At 38.6% G+C, this 16,778-nt stretch overlaps 1 long non-coding RNA gene across 1 annotated transcript in view; it reads right to left on the minus strand.

Moving 5' to 3' along the window:
- Positions 1-2,288: 2,288 nt before the first annotated feature.
- The window catches only part of LOC137096388 (uncharacterized), a 31,859-nt gene continuing 17,369 nt past the window's right edge, over positions 2,289-16,778 (minus strand). The window contains exon 3 of the long non-coding RNA XR_010909424.1: positions 2,289-2,730. This is a non-coding gene — a long non-coding RNA (uncharacterized lncRNA). The remainder of the gene's footprint in view (positions 2,731-16,778) is intronic.

Raw genomic sequence — 16,778 nt, forward strand, 5'->3', positions numbered from 1 at the left:
TTAACTGCCACAGTTTGAAGCTAGCTTCAAACTGCATTAAATAGTAGGTATAGATGGGCCCTTTATCCATAAAGTCCCTGTGTAAAGCTTTGCGCTCATTGGTCCTCATTTTATGGGGTAGTGAAATGATTTTCAACACAATGTCACAAGACTTATGACCTCTGGGTGATACTTTGTAAAGAGTGAGCAAATACTTCTCTTCACCATAAGAATATAGATTGTTAACTCATGAACACTTTGTGATTCATGCAAAAAACTGGGGTATGAAAACAATGACATTTGTCACATGATGTGCATGATTTTTGAACTGTGTATCAAAAAATGCTACTTATGACTTTTGTGTGATTTATACTGTGGACATTGCAAGATACTACTCTGTAGCAATTGGCTCCTTCAGAGAAAGCATTTTCTTCAGAACTTTTGCAGAAGAGGGCAGAGTTCAATTGCTGTTCCATGCCTACTGTGATCCCATACTTATCACACCCCCTCCCCTCCATCTAATGCTGTTTGTATTTTTCAATAATGCATTTTAATGCCTGGGCGCCTTTTACATCCTTTCCAGTTGGGGCCTGAGAAGCCAGCCTTGCCTGAGTTGCAGTTTATCAAAGCAGCACTAAGCTTATCTTTCTAGGCATACGTTCAGTTGAAACAAGTTAGTGTCATTTTCTGTCCTCATTCTCTTCTGCCTTTCCTGCTGGATGAGAGAGGATTAGTGCTGCTACAGAACTGGAAAAGGAAATGATGGATTTGCAGCAAATATGTGGCTTTGGCAGAAACTTCAATAGCTGAAGCACATTCAAATGTTTATTCTGTGTCGCCTATTTTTGAAGTGACCCATCCAATGCAAATGCCTTCTGGATTGAGATGGAAATGTGTCCTCTACAGCATCCTAAGTGCAATCAGCAGATTCAGCAGGGGGTGTAAATGATACTTCACCCAAACGTAATTGTCATCCCGTGGTTACTTTCACAGAAGTGAATCAAAGTGGAATTGTGAAATACTTACTAGTAGTCTATTCAATCTCTCTTTCTCACGCCCTCTCAATTTATGTTTCATCCTTTTATTGTAAGGGTGTTTTTTTTTTTTAAAAAAAAGGTCAGGTCAGCAGACATATATTTATTGCTTCTCAGTAATGGTCAAAGTGATTGCACTTAATAAAACCACTTATTTTATTTAATGTGTTTCACGACTGTTCTCTAATAAACATTTCTTACAGGGGGCCTGCAATATAAAATTAAACTCATTAAAATATATAAAAAACTATAAAACTGAAACTTTAATTTGGGAATTGATGAATTACTTTTACCTATATGAGCCTGACCCTGCCATCAGACAACCCCATTTCCCAAACTATTATGGAAAAGCATTTGGAATTGATTTTGGAAATAAATAGGCTGATGTAATTTACATACACACAACGGGGGGGGGGGAGAATGAGGGAGGTAAAAGTTGTGTCTGATTCTGGGGGGTTGTGCTCATCTCCATTTCTAAGCTGAAGGCACCAACGTTTTCCATAGACTCCTGCAAGTCATGTGGCTAGCATGATTGCACGGAGCACCAGTACCTTCCCACAGAACCTATTGACCTACTGACATTTGCATGTTTTCACACTTCTAGGTTGGCAGAAGTTAGGACAATCAGTGGGAGCTCACCCCGCTCCCCAAATTCAAACTGCCAACCTTTCAGTCAGCAAGTTCAGCAGATATATATATATATATATATATATATATATATATATATATATTCAATATCCCTGAGCCTTGATGGCCAGTGACCATGGTGGTTGAGGAATTCCAGGAGTTATAATTTTTATAAAGGAGTAACTTCTGTTACATGTTGGATATCCCTTATCTGGAAGTCTAAAATTCAAAATACTCCAAAATCCAAAACTGTCCACATGTTTTACTGAGACAGTGACACCTTTGCCTTCTGTTGATCCAATGGACACAAACTTTGTTTAATGCATGGAATTACTAAAATATTGCATCTAAAATTACCTTCAGGGTATGTGCGTATGGTGCATATGAAACAAAAAATATTTTAGTATTTAGATTCAGATCCCATCCCCAAGGAATCTCATTATGTACATACACATGTATATGCAAATACAGGTATTCCAAAAACTGAAAATAACAACAACCAAAATGTTCATTCCAAGTATTTTGGATAAGGGATACTCAGCCTCTATTTAAATCTGGTGTACTAGCCACCACAAACATTGCAGCAGTGACAGTTTTTAAGCACTAGCGTCTATATCAGTATCAGAGAATGAGTAACTAAGGATCTCTCCTACCTTTTTCATGAAGCAACATGACATGTATTATATCTATCTATTGTTGTTGTTCATTCGTTCAGTCATTTCTGACTCTTTGTGACTTCATGGACCAGTCCACACCAGAGCTCCCTGTCAGCTGTCATCACCCCCAGCTCCTTCAAGGTCAATCCAGTCGCTTCAAGGATGCCATCCATCCATCTTGCCCTTAGTCAGCCCCTCTTTCTTTTTTCCTTCCATTTTCCCCAGCATCATTGTCTTCTCTAAGCTTTCCTTTCTTCTCATGATGTGGCCAAAGTACTTCATCTTGGCCCCTACTATTCTTCCCTCCAATGAGCAGTCAGGCTTTATTTCTTGACGTATGGATTGGTTGGATCTTCTCACTGTCCAAGGCACTCTCAGAACTTTTCTCCAGCACCACAGTTCAAAAGCATCTATCTTTCGTCGCTCAGCCTTCCCTATGGAAGAAAGAAATGACAGAATATATTAATGTGACAGCTTGATTATACTGACTCACCTCATCCTTTCAGTAATTGTGTTTAAAATATTTAACGTGGTATTAGTATATTTCCTTTGGACTATTAGCTTACAAAATATTTCTCTTGCAAGAACTGGTTTCTTTTTAGCATCACTTAATATTTGCCTGTTAGTGCTTTCCCAGTGGTTCCTTAAAGGACCACCCATTGCAACAGGAAGGCCATTCACTTACTGTACTTTTGGATTCCTTATGGGTGAAAAAGAAATTGGTGCTATTTTTGACCCGGATTTGGGGGGGGGGTATCTAGGGGGGTATTTCACATGGGAGGATCCTGATGACTGCTGTTGACCCTTGAACAGAAGTAGAGTTGGGAGGAATGCATGATTTGGAGAGGTGAACTAAAGCAAAAGTGAAATATTTCAGACAGTTTTACAAACCAAACAGCTTTCTTGGTTTCTCCATAAACGTTTCCTTCTGTGAGAGATTATATTTTCTCCTTCTCTCCCCCCCTCCTAATAATAATAATAATAATAATAATAATAATAATAATAATAATCTTTATTTATACCCCACCACCATCTCTCCAATGGGGACTCGGAGCGGCTTACATGGGGCCAAGCCGGACAACATATTACAACAAGATAAAACCAGAGCATAAACAATAAAGAGCATCATCAAAATTACATAAAAGAAAAGAAAAAGTTATAAACACAATCATAAAGTAACATTCCAATAAACACAATCACAATAACAATGGGCGGGCCACATGCCCTTCCTTCCTCTAGCAAACAAATGTATTTTTCTTGGGGGCAGCCTTTGGTCTGTATATTTGTCTGGTCTTGAAGGGGATCTTTTCTAAGCTGGCAATGTTTGTTATATTAGTGTTATTATTAATAATTAGAATTTTATTTTTAATTTGTTATTAGCCACCTCAGGCTCATTTTGGAGGAAGAGGCAATGTAGTAATGAAATAATGCTTAGTCACTTGCATGACATTTTGCACTTCATTCAGGCTTAAGAGATTCTGCTTTCCCTTATCCCGTTCCTTCACTATCAAAATATTTCGCAGTCGCTTGGATGCATATGTGCAAGAAAAATAAAACGCTCTTTGAGGCTTCTTCTCCCAGCTGTTGAAAGAAGCAAGTGGGATTTCAGGAACTAATACACTATATCAAATCCCATTTTCCTATCTCCAAAGCATGCAGAAGACTCCAAGTTAATATATTTTATGCCCCATGGTTGTCACTGTAAACGTGTACTGTAAATATTTTGAATACTTAAGGAACACTTTGATACATATTCAGATCACGTTCATTCATTTCCTTAGTTTCTGCTTTTTATATTTCTGAACTTAAATTTCATCCAACCTTTCTGAAATATTGTTTTAACAAAACATGTTAAGAGCCATTGTGAGTCATAGCAGCTTTCTAAAATAAAGCTAATTCTGTGTTTTCCTCTGCATGTGTTTTGTTTTTTTCTCAAAATAGCTATATCTTATTTACCCAAACATAATTAAACTGCAAAAGGGCTGCTAGTGGTTCATGTCTGATGAACAGAATACATTTTCCAACATATGTTATGAGGAGGGGGAGGAAACTGGAGTTTTCATATCTTGTTGGCAGCATTTTGCTGCTTCTGCCATAACACCATCCTTGTTTTTATACAAAGCCTTAATAATCCTTCCTTGTTTATAAGCCTTTTTAGATAAACTGTACACTTCACTGTAATCCAAATGAATGAAATGGCTATATAGACACACTCACACCCACTTGTGCAATGGCTGTATGTGACACATAGTATCTTTGCACACCCAAGCATGCTAGTAGGTCAAAAAAGTATTTGTGGTTTATTGAGAGTGATTATTGCCTCTGGATTAATGACTGACAAACTGCAGTTAGTGCTGATAACTGCAGAACAATGAATCTTGGAACAAAAGAGAAACATAGCCCATCTGCTAAAAGACAAGATGCTGCGGAATACTGATTAGGAGAGAGATCTGGGAGTTGTTGACAAATCTCCAAAGCATTCAGTTTAATGTGCAACAGCAATAAAAAGGACAAAATGAGTTCTGAATTGTGTGGCCAGTGCAAGATAATGTTAAATCTAAGCAGCTGGCATTGCTGCTGTAAGGTATTGTTTTGTTTTTTTTGACATCACCTAAGGTGTTTTATTGGTTCCTGGCTGCTACAGACCTAAAAGGGGGCTTTTCCTATTGGTGCATCTATGCTGCACAGTAGCTAAGATACCAGGGCTGGTGAAGAAAAGTTCCAAATCAATAGGAAAATAAAGCACAGGCAGATCATTAGAATGTCCTCCCTTCCTTCCTTCTTTCCATCCTTCCTTCTTTCTCCTTGGTTCCACATATAGATATGGATATATAGATATATGCAGAAACAAAATATAAGTTTCACATTGAGTTGAGTGTTATAAGGTATAGGGTAGGGATAAAATAACATTTGAAAATATTCCAGTATGGTTGGAGAAAGTGTTCCTTGCATGTCAGTAAATTCTGAAAAGAAGAATCCTGGATTGATGTGACTTTTTAAACTTCAGAACATTATCTGCACAAAATTCCAGGGTTTTTTAGTAGAAAAAAATGATTTTGTTTGTGTATGTGTGTGTAGATAGATACCTTGACATACAAGTTTAATTCATTCTGTGACCAACCTCATAACTCAATTTGCTCATATGTCAAATCAAATTTCTCCCTTGAAATGCTATTAATCCATTCCAGTCCCCCTAAAAAAAGGCCCATCTTCCACTTCCTTCCTTTCAAAAGGATCTCAAGAGGATGCAAAAGGACGCACAACCAGTTCATCAAGGTTCCTACATTCACCCACTACTCCAAAAAAGCATGGACTGTGGATGGAGGTTAAACACAGCCACAATTGCCTACTTGTTTTCCCTCTCCCTCCTTCCCTGTCTTTTCCATTATTTGGTGGTGATGGTGGCAGTTGCTGTTATGGCAGTGGTGGAGGGGGAAACAGGTGCAGGGGCCACTGTTGCTGCTGTTGCTTCTGTGTAAGTGTAGATGGCAGAGGCAGAGGTTGCTGCATCAGGCATGGCATAGGCATTCACTGGAGTCTCCTGTTGGCAGCTCGGGACTGTTCAGGGAGGTTGTGTGTGAGAGAGAAGCCTTCCTGCTCCTTCACCAGCCCAAGGGAGCTCACTTTCCTCAAGGGAGGGGAAAAGGAATGGCTTTTCCTAAGGAATGGCTTTTCCTCCTCCGCTTCCTTCTTCTCACCCACCTCTACTTCCCTCCCTCCCTCCCCCTCCTCCTGTTCTTCAGTGGTTGATGAAGATGGCACTGCCTCATGCACACACTCCTGCCTTCCTTATTGGAGGTGGAGCAAAAAAATGAAGAGAGGGAAAGAGAGGAAAAAAGAGTGGCAGGAGGGTTTGGGAGGAACTGTGGAAGGTGAGCTCATTACTAGGATTTCTGTTCATATCTTGAAACAAAAAAGAACCATGTGATGGCTCGTATTTTGAAAAACCTGCAAGTTGGATCACATGTAAGTTGGGTTGCTCATAAGTTAAGGCATCATCAAATATAGATAGATAGATAGATAGATAGATAGATAGATAGATAGATAGATAGATAGATAGATGATTGGAAACATAACATGGGCCCAGTTTATTTATCAAAGTACATCATACAGCTCGCTAACTAAGAGCACTTCTACACTGATCATTTAAGGCAGCATTAAGCCAGTACAAGAGAATTACACAGGAAGCCCTGCAATCAGGTCGAGACACCACAGAGATTGACTTCAACCAGGTTATTGAATCCCCAGCATTCACTGTTTCATGACCATGGCATAGAGGATTCGAGTTGCAGGTCACCAGAGCACCTGTTCCTTAATGGGTTTTACCATATTATGTGACTTACATCTAAGCCCACTAATGCACATTATGAATTCTATTTTGAAGTATCCTGCAATTTTGCTTATACACTCTTCTCTTATTATATATGAAAATGGGAGCACTTCAATATAATGGTTTCTTCTAGAGAATTGTAGAAAAATAATTCAAAAAGGTCGGTTTTGAGAGTATCAGACAGCTAAGAGAGTTTAGAAGATTTGCCCAAAACCACATGAATTTTAAAAAGGACAAAAGAAGGAATATGACTTTAAGGCTTGTGAAGAGGATGGTGGTATCCAAGTGGGTGAGAGAAATAATATAAAAATCAACTTAATCCCCCATTTGTGTTTGATTTGGTGCAGAATTTTTTGAAGTTGCTATTTTAAAAGAAAATTTAAAAAATTACAACTTATTCTAGGTTACTGGGATAAATACATTCACTGCATTATTATTTTCAATGTTAACTTCTTTTACAGGAGGAAACTTTTTATGTTTCAATTGCTAGGATTATAAAGAAATGAAGCAAAATTCTTCATTTGGTGGTATAAGGTCAGGAGCAACAGCTATGTTATCTTAGTCACACAGTATGAGATGTCATAATAAGAATCAGCCACGGAATGGTGGACACAGGTACAAAAAGTGATCTGTGGCTTGAAGAATTGTCATATTGGTTAGTGGAATGTTGACCTGCATTCAGTTTTTCTTGGTAAAATGGATGTGGATCACAAAACAATTACATTATCAGTTCAGCTATGAGGTCTAGCTTTTGTACAGCTTGTATACTCTGTTTTAAGCAAATGAACAACAATGAACCCTGGGTTTTACTGTGTGCTTGGGCACAATCAGTTTTCATCTGCCCTATTCAATTATCACATGATAATGATTTGTATTGCTGGAGGTTTTCCAAGAGCTGCATTTCCAATCCACATTTTTAGAATTAAATGACCATAGGATCAGTAACACACTTCAAATATAGATTAACTGTGAATAATTATTAAAAGCCGCAGTTCAACCATTGATTGGAGATTGACACACTGGCTCAGACCAAAATGTGCAATGGTAGAACTTTGTCCTCTTATAAAAGATGTTAACATATATTTTTTCTAAGTTGCAACTGCACTCTTCTAAATATCACTGGTATCCATTTCTAAATCATACATATTTTTTGTAGTTCATATCACCTTTTGGTCAAACACCAAAAATAAATTAGATGGAATACTGGAATGATGTGAATAGTTTCTACTATAACACTATTTTAATAATCAGAAAAGTCATTCATGTATGGCTATGATAAATTGCTTTGCTACAGGGTAATATAAACTTTAACAAGTATGATGAATATTTCCGCTGTGCAAAGAAAACTGAGGTTCTGGAAACTGCTCAACACATATTCATCGGAAGGAATGAAGATGAGAAAAGTGTGCTAGAAACAGCTCAGAATCCAGCATTCTATATATCAGATGAGAGAAGAGATTTTCTAGATAAGCAGTTTTAAACATAATTCTTTTGAAGGGACACAAAAATGACAAAGGTATATTACTGGTGTGTTTCCTGGGGAAAGAAAACAAGATTTGTTGAAAATTGCTTTGCACTGATGTTTGGTCTCCTGATTTCTGACACCAAAAACCATGTAAGTATGGGATGGGAAGTGTTCCTTGATTCAGCTCATTAAAATAGATATTCAACTGCTTTTGGGCTTGTTTTCCTCAGAGTTTCATATGCAGATATTTAAGGTATTGACTCTTACACCACCTTACCTTTAGCAATTCCTACAGATGAATTAACTGAACCCATGTTGGTCATAGATGGGCCCATTCATACTACAGAATTATAGTATTATATATAACACTCTGGTTACATCCTGTATAGACTACTGCAATGTGCTCTACGTGGTGTTGCGTTTGAAGACTGTTCAGAAACTTCCAATGGTCCAGCAGGCAGCAGCCAGGTTCCTTACTGGAGCAGCATTCAGGGAGCATACAACTCCTCTGTTGCATCAGTTCCACTGGCTGTCTTTTTGCATCTGGGCACAATTCAAAGTGCTGGCTTTAGCCTATAAAGCCCTAAATGGTTCTGGCCCAGCTTACCTGTTTAAACTTCTCTCTCTTTATGAACCATTTAGGAGCTTACGATTGGCTGGGTGGTGGGGGCTGCTCTCAGTCCCATCTTCTTTGCAGGCATGCCTGGTCAGGCCCATAGCCAGGATTTTGTTTCGGGGGGGAGGGGGGGAGTCTGAGTGAAAGAGGGTCTATCCAGGCAAACCTTTTGTATTGTTACCCCAATACCCCCATGCATATGGGATATATTGAACATGGTGATCAGATCATGATATGAATAAATATAACAGTTTAAATAATGTACCAGTAAGGCCTTCTTGCAGACCACCATGAGTATTTCAGGGAGGGGGCTGAAGCCCCCCAAGCCCCCCCCCCCCCCCGGCTACATGCCTGTGCCTGGTGGGGACAAGAAACAGGGCCTTCTCAGTGATGGCTCCTTGGCTGTGGAATGCCCTCCCTAGAGTTATTAGATCAGCCGTTTCCCTCCTGACCTTCAGAAGAAAAGTAAAAAACCTGACTCTTTGAACAAGCCTTTGGAAATGCAGTGCAATAGACTAACATGGATCTATGTGGAACTGAATTGTGGAATGGCTTAGACAATGTTTTTTGGACAATGAGATGAAGACATCGGTTTTATAGGTTTTATATGTTTTAAATGGTTTTATTGTATGATTTTATACATTTGCTTAAATGTTTTATATTATACACTGTATATTGTTACGGCATCATATGGCTGCTGCGTTGAAAGCAGCCTTGAGTCACCTCCGGGTTTGAGAAAGGCGGGATAGAAATGGGATAAATAAATAATAAATAAATAGCATAGTTTAAGGAACCACATTTAGAATTCTGAGATGGAGAGCTCTGGTATTGCAACAAATTACAAATCTCAGAATTGCATAGGATGGAGCTATGGCAGTTAAATTGGAATAATAGCTGTATAATTCCGTAATGTGAATGAACCCCTATGATAGCCTGCTTATAGACCATCCACAGTGCAGAAATTGCAGAATTATAGCAGTTTGGTACCACTATCTTCTAGGTTGTGTGAAAAGTCACTACACAATGTGGAACATCTCTTCAGACTGTTATTCATCATGTGAAGAAAGGGATGGTGGAGAGGGAGGGTCAGAAGACTCTCATAATCTTGTGGGTTATTCAATACAGTTAAAGTCAAGTTAAGCATTCCTTATCTGGAATTCTGAAATGCTCAAGGATCTGAAATTGTATTCATGGGTGGCTGAGATAGTGACAATTTGCTTTCTGATGGTTCAGTGTATCAAATTTTATTTCATGCACAAAATTATTGTAAAATTACCATTAAGTTGTGTATAATGTGTATATGAGACACACATTAATTTAGTACTTTGACTTGAGTTCCATCTCCAAGATATTTCGTCTATATATGCTAATACAGATATTCCAAAATCCAAAAAAACAACAACACCCCAACCCAAATCCCAAGAATTTTGGATAAGGGATATACAACTCCAATACCCAAATGGGCTGTTAAGACTGTCTATTCAGGCAAAAGTGCTGTTCAAGTGTTTGTGTGTGTAAAAGAAACATAAACAGAGAGAATGAGATTTCTATGCTAAAATCTCAAATTATGGAGAGAAGGAGGTTTTTTTATTGGGGCTGCTGGTGTTGAAAAAGAAAGGTAGAGGACATTAGGAAATGAATTTTGTGTATTCTTCAAAAGCAGGATACTGCCAAAAAGACCAATACATTCAAGATGTGAGGGAATTGCCAACAGGAGACAAAAGACAAAGAACTAGAAGAATAAAAGACAGTAATCACAGGATGGCTGGGGAAAAACAACTGGCAGCACACAGAAGCATCATTCAGTGTGGAGAGCAATGCATTTCTAAAAGCAGAAAGACCACTGAATGAAGAACATGGATTAGAGGATACAGTATAAGTATATTCATTTCCATAGTCTCTCCCCAGGAAAATATCAGAAAAACTCAAACAGACTTTATATCTCAGAAGAAAGTAAATCAATTCTTCTGCCCAGAGCAAGTTCCATAAAATAGAGACTTGGAGAGGAACCTTTTTTTTTTTGGGGGGGGGGGGGGAGGGGGGAGACATATATCCTGTTTATCCCACCTCAAGACCCTAAAGGTCGTGATCTTTTGGGCTCTGCATGGGACACATAGCTGGCATTTACATTTGCAGGGCTGAAGTACAATGCATTGGAGATCAATAACATCAACGTACAATAGAGTTTTACATCATGTTTGAAGGGCCACCAAATGAGAAAAGGGAAATTATAACAAAGAGCATAGTCATGGGTAAGGACAGTAATTCAGACTGTCACTGCTACAGGAAGTTTAAAACTGACCTTTTTATCTTTAGGCAGGAAGTTTGCAAATAGTGCTCTCAAAGTAGCTTTGATGACTATATATATATATATATATATATATATATATATATATATATATATGAGTTTCATTGTATTGTATAAAATGTTCTAAGGGTTTAGTGTTTTACATTTTCCTCATATGCTAGCAACCTTTGTAAAAAAAATTAGTTTTCATTTCCACAGATAAGGTATCTTCAAAGTCAGATTCCTATATATTTTTTTCCTGTGGTCTACATAAAGAGAGGGTGCCCTAACTAACCAGAAAAGCCTATTTGCTGGCTGCATTCTGGCTCTGGCAGATATGCTGAGCTGCCACTTTCTTTTGGCAATATGCTTGTATTTCAGAAGCCCATGTGTCCTTTTCATAAACTTCTGGGGTTGACAATCAAAGAGAAGTTAATGGGAGCATAAAGTTCTTTTTGTTGGATCTGGAAACTTCACTTAGGTCCAGTAAGAGAGAATAAAAGCAGTTCTCCTTCAGCTCCCCAGCAATCAACTTTAGTGGTCTTCTCACTTTCCCACCCTGTGTTCATTGCCCCTTCTTCTTACGTCAACTTTATAATCCTTTTTTAAAATGGCAAATGGGGTGGTGTGTCATAGAACAAGATGCAGTTTTTTTCTATGAGAATGGTCCCTGCAAGCTATTTCATTATCTGGTTGTTGTAGGCTTTTCAGCCTATATGGCCATGTTTTAGAAGCATTCTCTCCTGACGTTTTGCCTGCATCCATGGCAAGCATCCTCAGAGGTTGTGAGGATGCTTGCCATAGATGCAGGCAAAACGTCAGGAGAGAATGCTCCTAGAACATGGCCATATAGCCCAAAAAACCTACAACAACCCAGTGATTCCAGCCATGAAAGCCTTCGACAATACATATTTCATTCTCCAATGGGAAGTTTCCTTGAGGGGCCAGACAAATGTGGTATCCTGTAATCTTCAATATTTCAAAGACAAAAACTAGGATACTTTTGGTAAACAACATCATAATGTGGTCAATATAACAAGTTATTAATGATGAAGAACATATAAGCAATGAGATCCTGCTGCACTTTGATATTACCTGTACTTTGGTTTGTTTTTTTTTTACTGGGAAAGATAAACATCCACTTCCTCCTCTCCTCCCATGATGAATTAACCAATTGTGAGATATTTTTGTATGTCAAACCTTTTTTGCATGTCAAACTTGTTTTGCAGCAATTAAAGTAGCTGAAGACAATGGGGAAAGTGTGTGGAGGAGAGAGAAAATTTAAGATTTTAAAAATTGCTGAAAAAGTTGACTGACAGAGGATTAATCAGAAATGTCCCTGCAAACTTGGAGCAGGATATAGCATCCCAGTCACAACCCAGGATGGTAATCAAATACTGACTGAGATATTTTCCCCACCTCTAAGAAAATAAGTGAATTTTAGTTGGCAGTTCTATGTCCAAAAGAAGTTTCTTCTTGTACTAGAAAAATCAAGATTGTAAGACGGGGTTTACATTGTTTCAATTCTGCTTTATTTATTCTGGTTTTTAATTTGTGTGGAGCTGAGCTTCTGGTGAAACCTAATTTGCTCATCTTAATTAACTGCAATGAGCTTTTATTTGCTCTGTCAGCTCAGTTTTTTCCATGGTTTTTGCACATGTACAACCAGCTGTTAATGCTGCTTAAAATTCTCAGGAAATAAAGAAATATTTGGTAGCATAAGAAATGCAAATTACTGGAAAGGATCTGAAGTTTAAATAGATAACTGGGAGGTCAATTGGCCCCCACCCTCAACATTGGATTTCTGCTACTAGAGTAAAGTAAAAATGAGAGGAAAAGGGGAGACACACTCATAATGAATGGGTCAAGTGCTAATTACTTTTGGCCATGACACAAATTTTGTAGCTTCGCTCACCAACAAGGAGTGAGGGAATGCATGTTGCTAATACTCTGTTGCAGGTGTGTGAAAGATGGAGCACCTACTGAGTGGGAGGAGGAGAGAGAAACAACAATAACACTTTCATTATTTAGGTTTGTGTCATATACTGTAGCTTTAGTCTCACTGGGGGCCCTACCACACATCCCTATATCCCAGAATATCAAGACAGAAAATCCCACATTATCTGAATTTGGACTCAGGTAATCCAGTTCTAAGCAGATATTGTGAGATTTTCTGCCTTGATATTCTGGGATATAGGGCTGTGTGGAAGGGCCTAAGTGCCCAAATGTAATTTCTACTGACTTTACGGTTATTGCATACATTTTGTAACAAATGTCAATTTGTAACAAAGGTCTAGCATTATTAGCACATTAAAACATAGGGTATGCTTCATATGTGTTAGAGTTGGACTTTTTTTCCTGGTACATAAGTATGCATACCACCACCCACATCATCAATCTCACACGAACCATAAAAGAATTCAGAAGAAACACCACATAATTCCTTGATGCTATATGCTAGTCTCATAACTATGAAATCACTGACCCATGGTATTCATCATGTAGTCTGTTTCTCAAGACATTCCACAGTGAGGTATTATTCCTGCAGTTTTGGTGCAAAACAATTTGAAATATCTAAGGCCAGCTGGAGAGAAATCAACTAGTAAGTGTTGCCAAACTGGCAGACATCTCGGGAGTTCTGAAGAATACTGATAAACAGACAGGCTTTCCTTGATAAAGATATGCAGTACCTTTGGGCAACTACTTGGCTTTCCTCATGCCATGGGAAGTTCCATCCATTACTTTATTTGAATCTTGCTTTTTCCCCAGACTGGAATTCAAGGTGGCTTACAAGAACACAGAAAATCACAAACGCACACATACAGGACCTAGATAATTTTCAACAGTGAGCAAACAGTATTTTGGCGCATCCCCCCAACCAATCACATATATATTTTCTGTTCATCGTGGGAGTTCTGTGTGCCATATTTGGTTCAATTCCATCATTGGTGGAGTTCAGAATGTTCTTTGATTGTAGGTGAACTATACATCTCAGTAACTACAACTCGCATATGTCAAGGTCTATTTTTCTCCCAAGAGCACCTCAAGAGTGCCCTTGGGCAAAATAAACTATACTGCAAATGCTTACTTTGCGTAATGGGTTGAGCCGCCCCTGCACACATACATAAAATTGAGATTAAAACAATATTAAACAACAACAGAATTAAAATGATTTGAAGTCTTACTGTAAAAGAAGGAGTCAGTCTGGATAACCTAGGGAGGAACCTGCCATAGAAAAGGTCCTCTCCCATTTACCATCAACTGTTCTGCTGAATGTTGTGGGATAGAGACACATGTCTCGCCTACAGATCCCAAAGCTCAGACACAGGCATGTAGCCGAGGGGGGGGGGGATTGGGGTAATGATACAAAAGGTTTGCTAGGGTAAACCCTCTTTCACTCAGACTCAGAGTCTGAGTGAAAGAGCCCCCCCCCCTCCCCGAAACAAAATCCTGGCTACGGGCCTGCTCAGACAGGTTCACATGAGGAAATACAAATCTTCAAATGGCCTGGCCTGAGACATATAGGACCTTATAAATAATTGCCAGTGCTTTCCGAAATTAATTTTAAGAAAATGGGTATCGGGAAATTGTAACACCATGCATAATTTAGCAGTGGAGCCCCTGGGCATCCTTCTTCCATTCTTGCTCATGGACAACTTCAGTATATCATTCTATTAATTCTCCTTAAAAGTAACTCTTTGCTTCTAAAGTCAGGTCTGGACTCAAAATGATCCCCACATCCTTCTGCTGCTAAATACAATATTTAATTTTCTCACAGTGCCCTGGAGTAATGCTTGTGGGACATTCAAGTGATCTGAATATAGTTTTGAGCCACCTTTTTTGCAGGTCAGAGAACTGTTGACATTCTTGCTACATGATTAGCCCACTGGAGCTTGTCTGTTTATGCAAGAAGTGAGCACAGCAAAATGGATTTTGATTAACCCCATATCCCTCAGCAGTTACCTGGAGCTTCTCCTTGCTGCAGGAGGCATGGGTGCACAAACCACATTTTAATCCCACTGGTCTCTGAAAGTCAGGCATCCACCAGTATTTCATATCCACTTTACCCAGGGAATATAAAAAAAAAAGGTGTTTAAAAGAGACAGCAACATGTTTCTAAAAGCAGACTTTACATCATGGTTTTCATCATATTCAGTTTTGCATCTGAGGTGGATTTAAGGTAAAGACAAATTGCAATTAAGAGAATCTTCTAAAGCCAAAACGGGATGCTTTTAATTGCATTATCTGAAGCTTAAACAGACACATTTATTCCTAAAAAAGAGGGTGGTATGTTTTATCAAGAGTTGCTGCAGGCTAACCAGTTCTTGAAGGATAGAGGTGTTGCTCAGGAATTAGCTGGTTTATAATCACACATTTACACAGTGGAATAGCCTTTGAGTGACGGATTATTATAATGCCTAAATACCTAATTGAAACAAGGTACCATCGTTAACACAATAACAGCTTAATTTTATGCCTTTTTATCAAATGGCAGTTGTGGGGGGGAAACCTACCATTGAAGGTAGGCAGAAAAGTAATAATGATATTGTCTCACATAAGAGGCTTATGTAAATGAAGCACAGTAGAACTGCATTTATTGTACAGCTTCCAAATGCCCATATAATTTATTCTCTCCTCTTCTTTTTCTTTCTCTCTCTCTTCTTCCTCTCTGTGAAAATATTTCCTATAATCAGGTTTCATCTTGTAGGACATCACCTTGCCAATATTAAAGTGTGAGAGTGGTATTCATCAAGAAAATAGCAAGAGCTTTGTTAATGCCAAATTGAAAGTACCTTGTCTACATTGACTTCTTTTAAAAGGTATTCTCTCCTTTTCATTCACTGACTTCTCTCTAATTTAAGCCTTAAGAATAGCTACCACAAGAAGAAATCAGACAAAAATAAAAGAAGCCATGCAATGGCCAAAATCAATTTCCAGAAAACATAGCTACCCCAGAGATCACAAAATACTGCACACATTTTTGAGTTTTCTATAAATCTTCATCAGGGTAAACAAAACAAAGTGTGTGTTTGTTTGGAGAGTTTTGAAGACAATGAAGAAAATTTGGTTGTAGCCTGAAGAGGAAATATGGGAAGAAAGTGATAGACTTCCCCCAAGGTGGTGATGGTAGCTGGTTTTACCTGAAACTTTCTCCAGGAGTGTTGGGATGAAGAAACAAACACTGGTTCATTCAGACAATTGAACATCTACCTCATTGTACCTAAGGTCTTCCATATCACACAATTATAGTACTGTGTTTTCATGTTGATTGCCATAGCTGCGTTATTTGGAATCATCAGATTTCATAGAATAATACAATCATAAAATTGGAAGGTACCTAATGAACCATTGAATCCAACCTGCTGTTCAATGCAGGATCCCTAGCTAAACATCATTCAACTTCTTTTTTGATCCAGAAAAGGAGATCCCACCACCTCTCCAGGCAACTGGTTCCATTGCTGACCTGCTCTGACAAGATGTTATTTCTATCCTTCAGTTGAAATCTACATCCTGTAACTTTGGACCATTAAACCTGGCCCTAGCCTTTGCAACTGCATAGATCAGTGGTTCTCAACATGTGGGTCCCCAGGTGTTTTGGCCTACAACTACCAGAAATCCTAAACTGTTTACCAGCTGTTAGGATTTCTGGGAGTTGAAGGCCAAAACATCTGGGGACCCACAGGTTGAAAACCACTGGCATAGAACAACCCTGCCTTGAGGTACCATATGTAAAGAGTCAGTGCAACAGTCTTCCCTTCATGCCCAGCTATCAACCTTTATTAA

Source organism: Anolis sagrei, chromosome 2 (genome assembly GCF_037176765.1).
Source record: "Anolis sagrei isolate rAnoSag1 chromosome 2, rAnoSag1.mat, whole genome shotgun sequence".
In the NCBI taxonomy this organism is placed as follows: domain Eukaryota; kingdom Metazoa; phylum Chordata; class Lepidosauria; order Squamata; family Dactyloidae; genus Anolis; species Anolis sagrei.